Source organism: Styela clava, chromosome 2, assembly GCF_964204865.1.
Source record: "Styela clava chromosome 2, kaStyClav1.hap1.2, whole genome shotgun sequence".
Taxonomy (NCBI): Eukaryota; Metazoa; Chordata; class Ascidiacea; order Stolidobranchia; family Styelidae; genus Styela; species Styela clava.
The window spans coordinates 3,147,094-3,165,289 of record NC_135251.1 but is presented as its reverse complement, the minus strand read 5'-3'; the positions used below and the strand labels follow the sequence as shown (position 1 = coordinate 3,165,289).

Here is an 18,196-nt window from a genome sequence, read left to right as displayed (position 1 = left end):
CCATAAATTATGCATTTCATGACTGTTATAATAACAGTTGAACTGGAGTGATTGATTTTTGGCTGAGTGTTGTGGTTTGATATTGTGTTCCGAAAACTTGGTAGCTGAGGACTCTACTGGAGCCCAGTGTAACTTTGCCCCTAATCTATGTAAAGTAATAAGAAATGTCCATTATGAATTCTAGTAATATTTAATAGTGATACATGTAGAATATTACAATGATGTTTTGTTTTGCAATGCCTATTACGAATTTCCATTTTTTTGTTTTGTGTGAGTCAGCTTTTTAAATTTTCATGTACTGCAATCCGCTTTTCTTGTTCATCATTATTCTCTATAACTCCGTGTGTTTCTCTTAAGTTTTAAAAAAGTAAGAAAAAGTAAAAATAGTCAAAAAATAATGAAAAAAAAAAATTTATATATTTCCCTAAATATGAAAAAGTAAAAAAAATTAAGAAAGCAGCAAAAAATAAAAAAAATTTCGTGTATCCCATAAATTTAAAAATATAAATGTGAAATATTTCAATAAAGAGCTTATAGCTTTATGATACAAAATGAAATGATCAACATAACACTTTGGCCTGCATAATCTAACAGGTCTTCTGTCAAAAATGCTTCGATTTTCTTTTTATTCTATGTTGTATTTTGTTAATTGTTGTAGCATCTGTATAATAAATAATCAATGTGATAGAACCGGGCTCCATGCCCAAGAGCCTGATTGCCTACAACTAGAATTTTGCGAGTTACATGCTGTTCGGATCTCATGGAGTTCAATTTTGTGTGTGAGACTAGCAGAATTCAACTGGTAGGTTGGGGGAAATCGACCCATATTTTACTAGCAACTATTCACCTGGGTTAGTGTTTGGACGGTAGGGCATCATTCATCATATAGCTAAAGCTAAGGAATTTTATTTTTATTCCTTCTTAATGAAGAGGAAAAATTAATCCAAAGCCAAGTACTTGAAATTGCCATTTTTCGATAACCTGAATGTATATTACGACAAGACTTTCATGGTGTTGCTGGCAGCCTTGCCTATCAGAAATCAGAGTATCAAAAAGTGAATGATGTCGAATGGACAAGCAGCAATGCATGTCCTAGAACTTTAGTTTTTGGCAGTTCGACACGTTGAAAATGGATGCGACTTTTGCGAGACGTCAACCGCTATATGTAGCCTACCTGAAGAAAGAATAATGTAGCGGCAGATCTCACCCTTAAATGCGGTAGACGTCACGCTAAAGTCGCATGTGACAATGATTAGTGCAGGGTTTCCCAAACTGCGTGACACGGCACACTAGTGGGCCGCCAAGGCCTTGGAAATGTGCCACAAATTTTTTACACAAAATTCCTGAGATTATTTTACAATAATTAACGATGCAACATGAACTTTATTACATTGCAATCAGTAATGGATGTAGTTCGGTACCACACATATTATAGGGTGACCTAAAAAACGAAACCAAGTCCATTTGGAACATATTTTATGGATTCCGTTTTTTGGGGTCAACCTGAATAAAGATTTATTATTCAATGCCCACCGATAGGTGATGTAATATGCCACACTTCTCTAATTTCTGAATATATAAGGTGTTAAGTTTTCAACCTCAACCCAACAATACAAGTTTGCTCAAAACAAAGTCGCTATTCTTAACTAAACAATCTCTTTCAAACTGTCAGCAGTTAAGAAATTGAGGAGACTCTTAAAGCGATATTAATTTCATAATATTTGACATGTCATGTTTTCGCATTTGATTTTTCACATGAAATATTTAGAGTTCTCAATTTTACCACAAATTTCGCCATGTAAATTTTCTGTCAGTACAACATATGCAATACAATATATATAGTACAACAAAATATTTTTCACATTTTCATGATTCTGCATACGGTATATTATTTCTATGATATTGCATATATTAATTTTCTGCTCTGACAGAAACGATAAAGACTTGTTGTTACAATTGACCCGCAAAATCTTGTTTTAATCTTATTCAATGTCGAAACGCATAATATCAATGGATAAGTAATTTAATAAAACTGATTTAAATTAAGTGTGCCGCGACTTTTTAATCTTGTTGTTAGTGTGCAGCAAGCTGAAAAAGTTTGGGAACCCCTGGATTAGAGGACTCTAGCTCTGCCTTTACCAAGTTGAGATACGTTAAGCATGGCCTACTGCTAGACAGTAATCAAAGATCAACTTTTATAATTGAATTTGGTGTAGAGAGGAAATCCAATAATCATATCGCAAACCGCGGACTTTTGTTCGGGAAACAATACATGTACAAAGAGCTTGACCCTGTGGCATCTGATAGGTCATCAATATTTACATTTTTCAAATCTTGAACTCTCATATATATCCTGGGGAAGGGGAAAACTGATATTACAACTTGACCATATGGCTAGCCACGGCCTCTGGTCCAATTACCCATAGTCCATGTCCAATACAAGGTTAGATTGCCAGTTATTTTGTTTCAGATGAATGAACTTGGTTATAGAATAGGATTTGGATATTTATCATAGGGTAGAGGAAAGCCGTTAAGACGAATTAATCATATTGCGAAAACACAGCCTCTCGTCCGGTTAACAGTCCATGACGCGTTTTGGTATGGGAATGGTTGGCCAGTGGACCCGTAGTGTCTGATATTTTCAACATTTACCTTTTTTAATTGGACGTACATGTTTATCCTGCCGAAAAAACTGATATGACCATATGGCTAACCACAAATCAATGTCAGATACAGGGTTAGTTGGCCAGTTATAGGACGAGATTCAAATATTATTCTTGGGAGAGAAAAAAACTGATAAGACAACCTAATCATATGGCTATCCACGTTCTCTCATCCGCTTACCAGTCCATGACAGGTATGAGAATAGTAAGCCAGTTATTTGTACAAAGCTCATGGACTTGTGGCATCTGATAGGTCAACACTTTGGGTGTCGCCGCTTGATAACCATTTTTGGTTTTCCGCGACTCCTCTTCCCCATATTCAATATGTGTATTCAATATTACTCGTTAAACATTGTATATTATTTATACTGGATGGGTAAAACAAACTTGACTATGCCATACCGCGACCGATTGGCCTGTTACCAATCCATGTCAGGTATGGGAATTGTATAAGTCAACCAGTTATTGGTTTCAAATGCAGAATAGAGCAGATGTGATTGAACGTGGAATACTACTTGAACTGGAAATTACGGGGGTTGACTATCACAGGCTGAAACTGATGGAAAAGTTCAAAGGTCGGGGATCAGAATTTCTTTTGCTGCTTCAATAATTTAGGCAGCATAGAAGAACCTGTAACCGAACAGCGGTTATTTAACCACTCTACAGTATAATCACGTTCCATTTAACCATTCTCAGATTATGTAGTTGTGATTACAACAAGTTCATACTCATAGGTTATCAATGCGACAAGAAGACCAGCTATGTGCGCTGGCTTCAGTGAGCAAAAGTTATCCAGGTATACACTAGGTGACAATAGAGAACAAAAAATCGCCAACACGAACTTTAAACTATTTGTCAATTACTACAGGAACATTATTCATAATTGTACCGTATACTGGGAATTTTTTGTGCAGTACATTACAAAATGTAATGTTGACCATTAACAAGTGTTAATGTTGATAAACAAATTAATAGTAAACACGACTCCAGATTATTCAGCTATGGAGGCAACATGCAGCGTATCCATGACGACTAGATTTTAATTTCCGGTAAATAGCGGATTTTTTTTTTAATTTAATTGCTGGTATTATACCGTTATCGTCCCCGTTTTCTGATCTGTGTTCTTTGTTTCTGTTTGCCTTAGGTTAGGCTATTGCACCACCTTTCTGGTCAAAAATATCAAGTATTTTGTGGCGTATAGAAGTCAAGTCAAGTCAAGTTTATTTTTTCCAACCAGTAAAAAACAAAAAACACATGCAAAAATATATAGAAAAAATGATATTTAAATTACTGGGGAAGGGAAGCCGCGGGGAACCAAAACTGGTTATCGAGATGCGACACCCAAGGTTCTAACACCTAGTTTGACAGATCGGGGAGAAGAGTTTCAACAAATAGATACCATATAAATTTTACTAAAGAGCTAACTAATTGCAATTGTTATATATTATTACTAAAAATTACCGTGCATTAAATGTGCCATAATAGCAGCGAATAACGGGGGATTTCCCGTTTGCATAGACCTAGCTGTAGCGAAATGTTGTTCTGTAGAATAACTGGGGAATTTTGAAGGTGACCTGACCACAACGTGGTTGTGCTATGAAGCGATATAGCAATGGACACCGATCAGGTAAATAAATAAAGTGAAATTAGCACGCTGGATGTTGAAATAAATATTCACCATTGGTGTCCTGACGCGTTATCTCAGTACCGGTACCGTACTGCTTGTAAGCTAACAAAAAAAATATTAGGAACAAATATAAATGATTTGATACTGTCAGACTGTGATAAGAATACAATGAAAAAACAATATTGACATTTGTTGGGGTGAAAATAAATGTTGGTATAAAATCACTAGACTATGGAGTCCTTCAATGATAGAAATATCTGAATATAGGAAGCACTGTGATAGGAATACCGGTACTCCATTGCTTAAACTGGTACCGTAAGTTGATGTTAACTAATACTAAAATATGAAACATAATTAGTAATACTTTTTCATGTAACATAGCACAATTGATAGTTTTTGTCCATCCTAAAGTATATATTGAGACACTAAATGTCTTTTTAGATTTGATTTGAATATCTGGTGGGACATGCTTTTTAACTCACTTGGTAAATTGTTCCACATTTTTGCTCTAGTGTACTTTAGGCAATTTTGGGTTATGGAATGTGACAAACGACGTAAATAAAAAGAGTGTGTGGAGGCTGATCTTGTGTTATGTGTGTGTATAGTACTTTGTCGTATAAAATAACCATCAAAAGCACTTGGTAGACAATGGTTGTGATATTTGTGCATAAGCTTGCAGATCTCTAATTTATAAATATCTGCAAGCTTTAAAACATTAATTTTGTTATAAATTATGTTAAGATTTATGCGAGCAGACGAACGATAAAGGATTTTAACCGCCCTGTTCTGAAGTACATTAATTCGATGCAAAATTGATTGAGATGTGGATCCCCAAGCTACAATAGCATATTGGATATATGTTTGAAAAAGTGAGAAATATACCAATTTAAGGGTTGCTGTATCTATATAGTGTTGAAGTTTACCTAACATACCTACAGTTCGAGAAAGTTTTTTACGAATATCATTAACATGGACATCCCAACGTAAGCAGTTATCTATATTTAGTCCTAGATATTTGTAAGAAGGGACAGATTCTAGCTCTGTTCCATTGATGTTAATAGAAATTGCGGTGACTTGATGACGTTGTTTAGGGCATATATGAACAATTTTAGATTTATTAATATTGATTGTTAGCTTGTTGCTAATCATCCATTCGAATACCTTTGCCATCTCGATATTTACATGTTTTTCTAAGGTCAACGCAGATTTCGCACTGTCCAGAAGACCGGTGTCATCTGCGAACAATTTTGTCAAGAGGTCAGAGCAATTTGAGATGTCATTGATATATAAAACGAAAAACAGTGGGCCAAGACAGCTGCCCTGGACAATTCCTGTTTTTATGGGAAGCACTTCAGACCGGTTAGTGCCAATTTCAACATATTGCTGTCTACCCGTGAGGTAGTCTTTAAAAAGGTTGTTGGCACAACCGCGGATTCCATAATGGTGAAGTTTATCGAGTAGGATATCATGGCTAACAGTATCAAAGGCCTTTTTCAAGTCTAAAAATACGCAACATATATGTTCATCACGTTCAAATTTTTCATAGATGTATTCAACTAAGTCGATAATAGCATGATTTGTAGAGTGATTATTCTGAAACCCAAATTGGTATTTATTAATAAGGTTGAAATTTTGACAAAAATCCATTGACCTGCAATATAAGAGTTTTTCAAAGACAATAGCAATACTTGATAAAATAGAAATGGGTCTGTAATTTGATGGATCTGTTTTATTCCCAGATTTAAATAATGGAATGACGCGGGCTAGTTTGAGGGCTGATGGGAAGATGCCCATTATTAAAGAAGCATTGAAGAAGTACACAATGATCGGGGAAATAATGTCGGCAATGATCTTGAGAAAGTAAGAGGAAATGTTGTCATCCCCAACCGCTTTTCCCTTTTTCAATGCTAATATTGTGTTAAAAACCTCATTAACAGTGGTAGCTCGGAGGTATATTGATTCCTTGGTGGTGGAGCGAAGAAACTCTTTGAAATTTTTATTAGAAGGTGGCACACTGTCAATAAGATTTTTACCGATGCTCGTGAAAAAATAGTTAAGTTCGTTGGCAATTACAAATGGGTTGGTGCTTTTGGAGCCATTTCTAAGGGTAAGTTCTGGAATTGAAGTACTTGAATTCGATTTTACATTCACAATTTCCTTAATTGTCCGCCAAGTGTGTTTTATGTCCCCCCTATAATTTTGTACTTTAGTAAGGTAATGATTTTGTTTGGATCTTCTGATGATGTGGGTTAAAGTATTCTTATACTTTTTGTAGTTTCTTCGTTGACTTGGGGTGCCTAGTATGTAATGCTTTTTATGCAACAAATTCTTGTTCCTTATCGATATTCAATGAAGTATTTACCACCATAGCAAGTCTTCCTGATGGCAAAGCAGTGGGGTATGACAATATACCTGCCAAATTTTTAAAATACGCCGCTGATATAGTGTCTCCCATGCTGTGTAAGTTGTTTAATGCCTCCCTAGACCATGGTATTTTTCCCAATTGTTTGAAAATTGCTAAAGTCACACCAGTGTTCAAAGCTGGAGACAAAGAATGTGCAACCAACTATCGCCCCATTTCACTTCTTTCGACTATGACCATAACATTCGAAAAACTTTTGCATACCAGACTAACACAATTTATAGATCGAAATAGCATTATTAATAAGTCACAGTTTGGTTTCCAAAAGAAGCACTCTACTAATCATGCAATACTAGATATGGTAACTTACTTTTATGATAAATTAGAGAAAAGGGAATATATCAGTGCAATATTTCTCGACCTAAAAAAGGCATTCGACACTGTCGACCATCACATATTAGTTAGAAAGCTGAGCCACTATGGCATTCGCGGTCATGCATCAAAATTCTTCCAGAGCTATTTATATTCGCGTCAACAATATGTCAAAATAGGATCAAATTGCTCCGAACTTGCAACTGTACAATGCGGAATTCCCCAGGGCACAATAATTGGCCCATTATTGTTCGTATTATTCGTCAACGATCTTCCTCATGCCACCAGATTATTGGTCAAACTCTTCGCTGACGATACCGGGTTATTTGGAAGTTCAGTCTCGCCAAATGACTTGCAAATACACATGAACTCTGAAATGCAAAAAATTGCAACGTGGATGACTAGTAACAAACTAACTATAAATATTGAAAAATCCAAATCACTTCTAATTAATCCCAAAAAAAATGAAAGAAGTGTGCATTTGATTAAAATTACTATTAATGGTATATTACTTGAGAATGTGAACTCATACAAATACTTGGGTATACACATTGATAACCAGTTAAAATGGGCAGCTCATATTAACTACATTGCTGGCAAGCTTGCTAGAACAGCAGGTATATTATTCAAACTTAAAAAGTTTCTCACCCCATCAGCTATGCGATTAGTTTATTTTTCTCTCTTTCAATCATATCTTCAATATGGTATCGTAGCTTGGGGAAACGCATCTTCCACACTCCTTCACAGATTAGAGGTACTGCAAAATAAATCAATCCGAGCAATAGGCAATGCACCTTTACGATCCAGACTTGACCCATTGTATCACAGGTTAAAAATAATGAAACTTTGCCATGTCCATAAATTTGAGATATTGAAACTTATGCACCAGTACTTTGACGGCAATCTTCCAACCGCATTCGTAGGATATTTCACCAAGCAGACTAATGTTCATTCGTATTACACAAGATCTGCTTCACAAGCTTCCTTTCATGTACCGAGATACACGTCATGTAGAACGCAGAATTCCATCAAATACGTGGGTGTAAAGTTATGGAATAATATATCAGGTGAAAAGAGATCACTATCCTATCATGGTTTTAAAAGGGAACTAAAAAAGAAATACATTGATGACTACCTTTCTTTGAATTGATCACCAAAAAATCACCTACCGGTACCTATACGGTACTGCGCTTCTTTGCAACTGACCCGAGTACTTGATTAAGTCTATATCATTAAGCCATGTCATCGGCTTACCTGTCCGCTGGGTTAAATATTCGAATCCTGTCCCTTTACTCTGTCGCAGCCAAATTGACTATAAAGTGTTATAGTCACTTTGGTCGCAACGTATCAATAACGTACCGTTATTCTACTCTGCCAAACAAAGCGCACTGCGAACGAATCAGATGTGCGTGGAGTCGTAATTCTTGAAAACCAAATTTTGGTTAAAGACCTTGCGTACATCATGTCAGGGGATACTGAAAGATCCAGTCTAAAGGGAATTATAGTTAATCGTTATATTTTTTTTACTCCACATCGATATATAACATATTTTATGTCTTTTCGTGCAACCGTTTAATTCATACAGTGCATTTCATCTTTTATGAATTTGGTCACTGATTTAAATAATAAAAAAACATGCTCGTAACCAGGATGTTATGTTTTTTTTTATTTTAAATACTTATGATGGATATTTGGTATTTTTCGTTTTTTGAAAATGTTCTTTTTTCTTCAAAATATTTATTTTGAAATGTTTTGGTGTTTCATTAACTTTTTAAGCTATTAACCTGAATCAACAAGCGTTTTAGGTGTCGCTGCCTGAAGACCTCTTGAGGTCCCTCGCGACTCCTGTCACACAATTTAAGTTAGTTTCCACTTGTATTTGTAATTATTTTTTTTATATCATACCATGTTTAAATTGTGTTGACGAATAAATGATGATTGATTGATTGATTGATATTAAGATATCTTTGGTTATCCATGATTTGTTTGCCAGTCTAGTCACTTTGCGTGAGCATTTTCCCATGGGTGCGTTCCTGTCAAGTATGCATTTAATTATGCTAATAAAAGTGTTAAACCTCTGATTGAAGTTGGTATTAGATAGTTCTGTGGCCATGAAGTTGTCAAAAGCGTTTTCCGCATCGTGTCTAAAATTTTCTTTATTAAAGTTTGACATTTTACGTTTTGTGCGAGCCGTATCAATTCTATTCGCTACATTAATATTGGGAATGCAACATATTATGGGAAAATGGTCAGAGATATCGTCTAGTAAAATGTAAGACGAGTAATCATGATCTATGATGTTTGTGTAGATGTGGTCTATTAGGGTGTGGGATGTGGGAGTAACTCTTGTGGGGTGAGTAATTATGGGAATAGCCAAGTGAGATAAGAGCATGTCCATGTATTGAATGGTTTGTATATCATGGGCTAGAAGATTAATATTAAAATCACCCATAATTATAAATTTACTATTACGATTCTCTAAATTGCAGAGGCATTGTTCCATCGCTTCAGTGAAGTTCATAATGTCTCTACGAGGGTGTTTGTAAACAACGCCAATGATGATGTTTTTCTTGGTATAGGTAAGTGGAGGACTAACCTCAATCCACAGTTCCTCACAGTTTGAGTAACTTAGGTCACATTGGTGAATTTCAGTGAAGTGGATATCTGATCTGATGAACATGCCAACACCTCCAGATTTTGTGGGAGAAGGGTTATGAATAAAGTTGTATCCAGTAATTCTAATGTTGCAGATAGGTGAATTGGACAACTTGGTTTCACTTAATGCGATTATATGGGGGGCATGATGGAAGCAAGTTAAGAGTTGGATTAGGCTATCAATATGTTTTGAAATTGATCAAACATTCAGGTGAATTATAACTAAATCAGAGGACTTGAATCCCGAAGAAGTATTTTTAATGTTACTGGAGTCTAAATAATTACATATGCCTGGGTAAATGTTCGAAGGAATGGTTAGAGTTTTCCAAATGGCGTCGGTCATGGGAGTTTGTTGTTGATGAGAGTCAAATAAACCTGTGTTATCTATAGATGTCATGATCTTTCTATTAATAACATAATATACATTAATAACATAATATACATACAAAGTTTAAGGACTGACGGTAATGAAACAACTCCAATGTTGGAGTAATCTAAATATTTTCTTGCTACAGGGCATATAGATGGAGATCGGGCTGAGGAGACCTCGGAGGAATTATCTGGACCGGACAGAAGGACGTTTAAATCAATGGATTTATGACAGAAATACCTACAGCTAGAGGGAGGCAAAAGTATACAAGTAAAATGAAATTTAAGATTACACAATTTACAATGCATATAAGAATTGCTACGGCATGGAGAATGAATTACTGAACACAAGTTATCGAATGTCATGGAGACTTATGATAATGTTATAAAATGAAGACCGATAGAAAGAGTCTGACCTATTTGATTTTGTGAAGATCGCCTTCATCTAGTATTTCTAATGTGTCCGTCATTCTATTCTTTTTTATTCGGACTTTCCCGTTTGAAGTCCATAGATACGCATATCCACATTTGTTTTTCAACACTTTCGCTTGAAAAAATAATTCCTTATTCCTGTTTGTTAAATTTTCGGCAATAAAAACCTTGGCGATGTTTTTAATATTTGTGGTGTTAGGAGCAGTCTTTAGGTTCTTGCGATTTTCAAGGATCTTGTTGCGTATTCTTCGATTTGTGAACCGCACGATGATGGGCGGATGATTTTTCGGATTGCGTGTTGGGAATCTGTGGCTATGGGAAATGTCACTAGGTTCAACATTAACTTTTGCGAGTTTAGTAATTTCCATAACAATTTTGTTAGTGTCTTCATTGGCAAGATATGGAACTCCATGGAATTCTAGGTTTTCGAGCCGAGATCTCCTTTCCTGGTCTTCCGCGTGCTCAGTAACATACCAGAGATCTTCTTCCAGATTTCGGACTCGTTCCTCCAGACTCAGTATTTTTTTGTTCTGGGTTCTCAGTTCATCGTCTACCAATTTCTGGCGACTCAGGAGCTCATCAAACTTTTTTGATTGAAAAGTTTGCGAATCCTTGATGAATGCCAGTTCCTCTTTGATTTCTTTTAGAGACTGTGTTTGGTTATCCATGAACTCTTTGAGACCTGGGCTTAGGGGTATGTAGTCTGATGCACTGCTGCTGGTGAAGTTTTCAGAAATACAACGGGCAATTATACCGGGTAGTTGTATCTCAATATTTTTTTGAATGGTTTCTTGGATTTTTGGCCAACATAGGGAAGCGGATGTTGCTTCTCCAAGCCTGGCCAAGGGGGAAGCAGGTAACGGCACTGGCACTGATGCAAGAATGGGTGATAGTCCGGGATCTGGTGGACATGTCTTGCTTGATTTTTCTGGTGCAGTGTTCTTTACAGAGCTGTCCATTTTTTTTCTTGTGTTTGGCATTTGTAGATGTAAGAATAATGCTAGTTATTTATAAATGTTAGATGAATCTAGAACCTTAAACAGAGAATAAGAGCTTCCGCAAAACCATGGCGGGATTTCCAAACCATGACCTCCAAGACCAAACCCTAACCTACGGCGACTGACTTTTTAGCTGTCACAAACCAATAGCGAGAAGCAATCATTACGACAGAAAATCGAATACCACCAATTTTGTGGCGTAACCACGGCATGTCACTGTAATAGCAGGGCTGCCCCTGACGGTGATAAATATTGGATAATTTGGAACGCCTTCCTTATGAATACAGTTTTGATGTTTTTGGGGTTAGGTTTGGGTTTAAGTAGATATAATTCCGCATGATAGACTAAAATATTGTACATGATTTTGTAAACATACCGGTAATAGCGCGATAAAACCATGGCAAGAGACGCGGTGGTACGTTTGTGGCAGGAGCTGCCATGAAGTGGTAAGAAATGCGACTCCCCGTACCGGTACTAGAATTGTTGAAATATTTAGGATAGGTTAGGCATTTACATATTTATGCCAGGGGAAAGGGAAGCCGATATACTGCTTAACCATATAGCAAACCACGGCCTCTCATCCGGTTACCAGTCCATGACGGATATGGGATTAGTTAGACAATTATTCCGATTGCATGGACTTGATGGTAGAGGTAACTGACCAGCGGTTATGTGAACCACCCTACAGCGGCGAGGAGTCCAGCAATCTTTTCAAACATAATTATCTTCCACAGGATAATTATGCGAACTTGCGAACCTGTTGAAATTGTTTACCGTTTATACTGACCTACCGAAAAACTGGCTAACTTCGGAGGCCTTGTAATTTCGGATAAAGTTTTCAATCGTTTGTCATATTGTGCTTCTGACAGTTTCTATAGTGACTTCTTATATATCTAAATCTGTTATCATATTCAATCGCGCAATTTAATTTATTTTTAGATTAAAAAAATCATGTTTCACGATAGAACTGACCTTCCGTTTTCGAGCGGCTCAAATCGTGACTTCTACTGATGCTAACTTCCTCAAACTACCGTCTTTCGATAGAGGGCGATAACAATGTATATGGAAAATTAGAATGATCTCAAAATGTCGCAGAAGACTTGAGAAAAAATAGAAATTCAAATATTTTTTTATTATCAAAATAATAGCATCTCATCTAACGCACACGTTGAACTTGACATCACACTGACGTCATGTTGCGTCACCGTTATAGATTTGACGCCAGACTTTTGGGCGCCGACGAGTTGGCGTTATTTGAAAATAGCAACAATATTTTGTTTGATTGGATCAACATCGACAATTTTTAATTCCTCCATTTGGAACGGCAGCATGGTTTGAAATAGAAAAATTGTGAGCAGTCGTGAAATACTGCATAATTATAAAATATATAACCAGCGAAAAATTGTCACAATTGAGTTCCGTTTCATGAATTTAACAGAGGATTACATCAATGTAATATATTTCAAGTTTGACGCAAATCGGACAACAAATGGCTGAGTAATTGATTGAATTATAGTGAAATCATCCAAAGTTAGCTGGTTTTACGGTATTTCTTTTAAGGTAGGGTGACCATACGTCCTCCTTTTGGAGGATTTGTCCTCCTTTTTCGTTGAAAAAGTCAAAATGACTCTAAAAAGTCAAAATGTCCTCTATTTTCGCGTTATTAAATATTTAAAATTCTCTTATGATATACTCAACAGTTTTTGATGTGTTAAGGAAATTCCAAAGTAAGTAGAAACTAGGAGAAGTTGTTCCAGAGGTTCGCCGAAGTTCCTCTACAATAGTTATATATAATAGAATCTTTCTAGTACCCAGCTTACTAATTTAAGAACAAATATTGAAATTACGATAGTCCATCGAAGATATACAATCTTACACGTTTAAGCAACTCGTGAAATGGCTCAGCCCGGTGTAGCTTCGCGCAGATATATGTTTTACTGGACATGTCAATGACCGTTACATCTTGAATTCAGTACATTTCATTAAAACTCATATCAAAATGGCGCTAGTTCAAATTGTAGGCCATGTCAATTTCGGCAAAAATCCGTAAAAAAAAAACGTTTCAATCCGGATTCGGATGCAGTTTGAAATTTTGGACACGAATGACTTGAGCTACCAACATTTTTGAGGTATCATATCATCTTTCGAATCTTCAAAATGCAACTTTCATACAACAAAAGATGGTTGCTGCGACACCATTGTGACACAACAATCACTATTTACACACACATCGTATTAGTTAGTATCTAATTCAAAGGTTGCACCACAATGATCATTTTATATAACCTTGCAGAATATTAGCTTCCCCTTTGTGAAGTTCTGATTGAGATCCTAGTTTAAACCTTTGACGGGAGCTTGCACAACAGTGAAGAAAAACTTGAGAAGCACTGCCCTAAGTTAAATGCATACTTGTTATGCATTGCCGTTTATCACGAAAAATCGTGTTGTTCTGCAATTATTTTTTGCGTCATTTCATTTGTATTTCGCAATTTAGTGAAGTTTCGATTTTGGCAGAAAATTTCGTCAGTAGCCCAGTACAACCCCATTTTACACAAGAATTAAAGCAGAAGTATCCATGCCTCAGAAATAATAAAACTAATAGCGAAGCGGAGTGCATTACTTGCGGATACGATACTTTCGTTTCTGAGGTGAATGAAGGCAAGATTAGCTTACAGTTGCATGTTGACAAGACAAAAAAGCATTATTGCATTGTAGTCACATCGTCTATTGTCACTTCCATATTTAAGCCTAGATATTTAGTGGATATATAATGTATATATATCAGGCACGAGTAAAACATGGTTCTACCGAATGGTGTGTCCTCCTTTTGGGGTTTGGAAATATTGTCACCCTATTTTAAGGCAAAATACTGTCTCCACATTCCTTAAAAGATGGACATATGCGAGAATTTAATGCCTATAGAAGCTGGGATATCATGGGTGTAAGATCAAGGATTTTGATTCAAAAGGCAAGTTCATAAAAATCGGCACGTGTGCTTTTTCTGTTATGCGTGCTTTTCCTGATTAATATGACCATCAATATAAAACGTTATGCATATTTCTTTGTTTAAACCAGAAAAAAGTCAAGAACAGTATAATTTACCAGTAAGATATGAACTTGTTGTAACCCTGCAGGTGGTCACGAGACGTGCAAAAATTCATGGGCCGCAGAGATCTTTTCCAATATTTTAAGCCTGGGACCAAGTTACCGATGTCTTTTTTATTGTAATGTAAATTCATTTCGTTTGAGGCGTCGATCAACTGCAGAGGCATTAATATGATAAACCTGATGAAAAAAAAGCCTATTGAAATGGTGATTCTACTTTACAGTCCAGATTTGAAAGAGAATCACTGTCACAATTTGGATATATTTGATAACGAATACCCATTGCTAAGTAATAGTGCTATCAAACTGTTGTCTGTATTTTCAACCAGTTACCTATGCGTCATTGGAAAGAATCGGCTGTACACTGCTCCAGAGCTACATGTTGCAGAAACTTGTTCGAGGCCTCGTTTGCAATCCTATATTTGAAACGAAACAGCAGCAGAACTCTCACTAGACCTAATTGTGTTTGTACATGATTTGGCATGTACATGTTTTTTATGTGAAATGTTTTGTGTGTACATGTTTTATATGTGCCTTTCTTACGCATAAGGGTGCCCAGCACTGCATTTCATTATGAAAATATATAAATATTTTATGTTTCAGCCATTACAATTTTTGGCCAGCACATTATTTCATAATTTTTCTTCATGTGAAATGTTTTCAAGTGTACCTTTTTTGTCTAGATTTCTAGAAGCATGTTGAGGGCCCAGCATTGCATTATTTAGCGCAAATATATGGTATTATTTTTTGTTCTGGTCCTTTTATTTTTTTGCCAGTCCACGAGTACGTTTAATTAATTTTATTAGTCCGCCAGTAACCACTGATCAACATTACTGACATAGCGGAGTCTAACGCTTGAACTACTAAGCCACTGAGGTCTATTAAAATAAAACTGATCTAAATGAATATTTTATTCTTCACAGGCTCGGGTTTTTTCTTTAAATCTGGGGTAAACAAAGAGTCGTTGCACGGGATCGAGAAAGCGGCGTTTGTGGTTGTTTTGGAGGATGAATCCCATGTGTTAGACGTTGATGACGTGACAACAGTCTCATGTTCGGACGTTCGCTGTTGCATGGAAAATGCCATAACAGGTGATTGAACTTTATTTTAAGTTATTTTTTTGAGGGGGGAATATTTTCTAAATGGGAATCACTAATCCCAGTTCTTTGCTTTAGTATATAATAAAATTTAGTCCAAACGTGTCTCACGATAAATTCTGTTACGTAAAAAAATGTAATTTACTCCTCGAGCGTAGATTATAAATAAAATAATTTCATCGTCAAAACCGCCGTTTGAATGTTTACCCGGACATAGACTTCCATGTTTACTTCGTAACATTGGCCAATCAGCAAGATGCAAAAAACGTGACAATGCCCCCTTTCACATCCGCTCAGACACGCTCACTCAGACAGATTCTCAGGCGTGGTCGTGAACATTACCTCAGTTTCGCGATTTTGAATTATGTTCGTTAGTTTTTAGTTGTTTTTCGGAAATTCAAATATAAATCAAATAAGTCAATGATTACTTTGTCTTCTTATGAGTTTCAGTTAAATTACAGGAATCAAAAATTAGTGTAGAAATAGCTGTGATAGACTAGGCTCAAATTCTTTATCGGTACTTTTAAAAAATAGATTGTTGAATGGTGTGTATTAGAATGATAGTTTGAAACAAATACCCCATTTTACAGGCAACAACTCGCGAAACCACACTTAAAATAAACACCGAAAATTTTAAAATGGTAAAGTATGGGAAAAATTTTCCACGGTCAAAGGTCGGGGAAGGTCCATTCAGTGAATCGTCCCGGGCCAGATTATTTTACTCCGGCCGTATTTTGCCGACCACTGGGATACGCAACTACCGTACCTTACTGCGAAGACGAGTCCAGAAATCCTTTTGCGTGTGATAATCGCCCACGTGATTTAAGCCTGCGAATGCACACAGATTACAGAACTAAGTGCGCTGAACATAAAACAGGTTTCGCGAAATCGCCCCCCTATCGCCCCCTTCAACTTTTTCGCCCCCCTCTGTATCGTTTTCGCCCACTGGGGGGCGATATCGCCCACTTTGGGAATCACTGATCTAGATCCAACCCCTTAAACATTAGAATTAAAGTAAAAGCACAAATAAAATTGGATTTCCAGATCTATTAGTCTTCATTGCTTTTCAAAACACTTGACCCGCTTTCATAATGCCTACCCAAATTTATTGCACCCCTAGGTGAGCTGATGAGCAGAGTTTTTTATTCAGCCAACATAGTCTCACACCATAAACATTAGCATAAAAGTAAAAACTAAAAGCATAAGTTGTTTTTGCAACATTTCTCACAACGATCATTTTTCTTCTCGGTGTTTCTTATCATGCTGGTGCAAGCTATCGCTGAAACGTAATTTTCTTTCTCGCTGTTGCAACTTAGTGCATGTTTATTTCGAAATTCACGAAATTTTATCCATAAAAAATTTGTCAAAATGGCTGTTATGGAATTAATTTCATCTGGTCACATTGACATTTCAAACCCCGCATTATTCAAAATGGCTGTTATGGAATTAATTTCATCTGGTCACATTGACATTTCAAACCCCGCATTATTTACTCATTCGACCATGACTGCCATTTAGATTCTTAATTATATGACTCTCTAGTCATTATCGTTAATCAAATATTTTTCTCATTTTAACCCTGCATTTTCGGTCATCATTCATCCAACCATGACTGCCATTCATTTTTCAATCATGCGGCGTTCTATTGCATATTCATCAATTTTTTGTTCAATTTATCCCCGCATTTTTGTTCATCAGACCGTGATGCTCCAGCCAACATTCCTAATCTCAAATTATTTGTTCATTTTGGCCCTGCATTTTTATTCCTTCGACCATAACTATGTTTTAAGTGTTTCACAAATGTTTGTTCATCAGATAAAAAATCATGAAGAATGTTATTATCATTCTAACCCTGCATTTTTAATCATTCAACTGTGACTGTCTTTATTTGTACCCTTCATTTTTAGTTATTAACGCATGGCTGTCTATTGTCATCAAATTCTTCATTATGTCAAAAAAAAACAATTTTCAAAAAAGTTATTTTTAAATCGCGAATTACAATCATGAAAATAATTATTTATTTGTTCGCCACAATGTACGATATTTTCAAAACCATTATATATTTTGAGATTTAGAAATTTTCTTTGTATCTAACTAAACTAAAAAAAAATTGTCTTGATTTGTATATCCAGCAAACATTCGTCCCTTCTGTGACAGCAGCAACTTGTGAATACGCAAATAGTTCCGCATCAATTTTAGTTCATTTTGATACTGCATTTTTACTTATTATACCGTGACTCTTTAGTTGAACCCTCAGTAACATATCACCCTGTGACTTTACAAATCCATGCGATCCCCTGAATGAATAGATAGATCCACATCAATTTTGGTTAATTTCAACCCTGTAATTTTATTTATTAGACCGCGACTCTTTAGTTGAACACTCTGTGACAAAGCAGTTACAAATCCTTGCGACCCTCGAATGTGCACATAGTATCATGTCAATTTTGCTTCATTCAAACCCTTTTTTTACTTATTGGACCAAAACTTTTTTTTAGTTGAATCTGATAATGAAA

General features: G+C 36.0%; 1 long non-coding RNA gene and 1 pseudogene across 2 annotated transcripts in view; one reads left to right on the top strand and one right to left on the bottom strand.

Moving 5' to 3' along the window:
* Positions 1-18,196, top strand: part of LOC120335766 (carnitine O-palmitoyltransferase 1, muscle isoform-like) — a 201,212-nt pseudogene that overhangs the window by 176,775 nt on the left and 6,241 nt on the right. The window lies entirely within an intron of this gene.
* On the bottom strand, positions 6,889-8,153 carry LOC144419904 (uncharacterized). Its single transcript, XR_013474365.1, has 2 exons — positions 7,673-8,153; positions 6,889-7,395 (listed from the first exon to the last, which is right to left on the bottom strand). It is a non-coding gene; the product is annotated as an uncharacterized LOC144419904 (long non-coding RNA).